General features: G+C 40.0%; 1 non-coding gene across 1 annotated transcript; it reads left to right on the top strand.

Annotated features, from left to right (window-relative positions):
* Positions 1-247: 247 nt before the first annotated feature.
* On the top strand, positions 248-354 carry LOC127134027 (small nucleolar RNA R71). Its single transcript, XR_007807809.1, has one exon. It is a non-coding gene; the product is annotated as a small nucleolar RNA R71 (small nucleolar RNA).
* Positions 355-2,207: the final 1,853 nt, after the last annotated feature.

Below are 2,207 nucleotides of genomic sequence, written 5' to 3'. Positions count from 1 at the left end.
TGCGTCCATTTTAGCTTGCATCATGTCTATAGAGCTTAGTTCATGCACTCCTCCTTGGGCTTCCTTCTTCTCAACTATCGCTCGTTCGACTCCCCGTGATTGATGGTTTTGAGCCATATCTTCGATGATGGCACTAGCTTCAGGATAAGGTTTATTCATCAGAGCACCGCCTGCGGCAACGTCGATGGTCATCTTTGTGTTGTAATGAAGTCCATTATAGAAGGTTTGAATGATTAACCAATTTTCTAAACCATGATATGGGCATGCTCGTAACAACTCTTTATATCTCTCCCTAGCTTCGAACAACGATTCTCCTTGGTTTTGGGTAAATCTAGTTATATGATTTCGAAGAACGGCGGTCTTACTCGGGGGAAAGTATCTAGCAAGAAAAACTCTTCTAAGGTTATCCCAAGTCGTAATGGAATTGGGTAGAAGGGAATCTAACCATGATAGGGCTTTATCTCTGAGGGAAAAAGGAAATAATCTTAAACGTATTGCCTCAGGAGAAGCTCCATTGGTTTTAAAAGTGTCTGCTAATTGAAGAAATATTTTTAAATGTTGGTTTGGGTTTTCAGTAGCGAGACCTGCGAATTGTCTCGGTTACACTAGTTGCAACAGGGATGGTTTATGTTCAAAATTATTAGCTGGGATGGTTGGGTTTACTATACTAGAACTAGGTTCTTCATTTGATGGTTGAGCGAAATCCTTAAGAGGTCTTTGGTTTTGATCTTCGGCCATAGCTCTCTTAATTCTATGAAAGAATAAACGTGCGCGAGCATAACGTTCAGGTTCCGCCAGAGGGTATACTAAGCTTAAACTTTCGATGCTGCGAGTTCTTCGTATTGACCGACGGGAAATAGCCTAAGTATAAACGATATAACAATAGGGAAATGAAATTTGACATCATTGGTCCCCCGCAACGGCGCCAAAAACTTGATGCAGTGTTTCGCAAGTATACGAACGCGTCAGAGTAATATAAAAGATTGTCGAATCCACAGAGACCAAGTGTCAATCTATCGTTATCTATTGTTATGGTGTTTGTAACACCCCAAAATTTGCCCTCCTCATTCATGCATTCATTTAGCATTTCATATTGCATTTCATCATGTCAATCAGAATTAGATCCATGAAACTTTTAAAAAAAAAATAATAATAATAATAATAATAATAATAAATAAAATATAATAGAAAAACTTGGACTTGGACCTCTCTCATTTGAGCCCACAAAGCCATGAAAATCGGGTTATAAAAGAGGGAGATCAGACAGAAAAAGGAAGAGAAGCAAAATACTCTGAGGTTTCCTTGAAACAAAACCCTGGACAAAACCTAAAGAGAAACCTGACAGAGAACTCAGAGCAACCCCCAGGCAGCTCTGAAAAATTCAATCTGACTCACACACTTTCATCATACGCAAACCCTAACATTGCCTTGCAAACCCAGCCGTGCCATTTGATTTCAACCGGTCTCTCCCAACAGGTTTGCCTCATTCCCATAATTTTATGCTCTTAATTTGGATCATCTGAATGTATGAGGTATGATGGATGAATTTCATTATGTTTTTGCCCACGGGTTTAATTATGCATGAATTGGTGAAACTTATGCCTTGAATGTTTAATCACATGATTTCTGAAATGTATGCCACAGGGTTTGAGGTTTCTGAAACCATACTGTTATCCATGAAAAAAATGCTTATCGTGTTTCACTAACCCTTTTGTTGAGTTTTTGTGAGGGCTCATAGACTCTTGCAGAGATGGTTTGCGTGGTTTTCCCACTTTATTTGTGGGATACCCCCTAGAGGTTCATTCCGATTACCTGTACTGACTCACCTTTCTTTGATGGCATCAGCTTGGGAGATCCCTGGGTTTCTTACTCCTTTAATTGCTGTTACTTCGGATCTTTATCCGTGTGGTACTTTTACCTCTTTTCCGCATTTTATCGTTTTCTTAGCTGGAAGACCTCGATAGGAGGCATTTGTTTTCTTTTGTTTATTTACTTTTGAGCCCCTTGTTGGCTCATTTACTTTATACATGTTTGTTTTGTATGTGTTCGTATCCCTGCAGGTAGCGCGGTTCCTTCGTCAAGGACTGCCTTTTTGCCCTTGAGCATCCCAAACCCTAAAACCCAAAGCAACACGTTAACTCCTTCTACTACAGGCGAGTAATTCTCCAAAGGTCTAGCATCCGGTAGATTGCGTAGTGATGTCGTTC

The sequence above is a fragment of the Lathyrus oleraceus genome, chromosome 3 (assembly GCF_024323335.1).
Source record: "Lathyrus oleraceus cultivar Zhongwan6 chromosome 3, CAAS_Psat_ZW6_1.0, whole genome shotgun sequence".
Classification (NCBI taxonomy): Eukaryota; Viridiplantae; Streptophyta; class Magnoliopsida; order Fabales; family Fabaceae; genus Lathyrus; species Lathyrus oleraceus.
The sequence above is the reverse complement of the archived record's forward strand: the minus strand, read 5'-3'. Positions and strand labels throughout refer to the sequence as shown.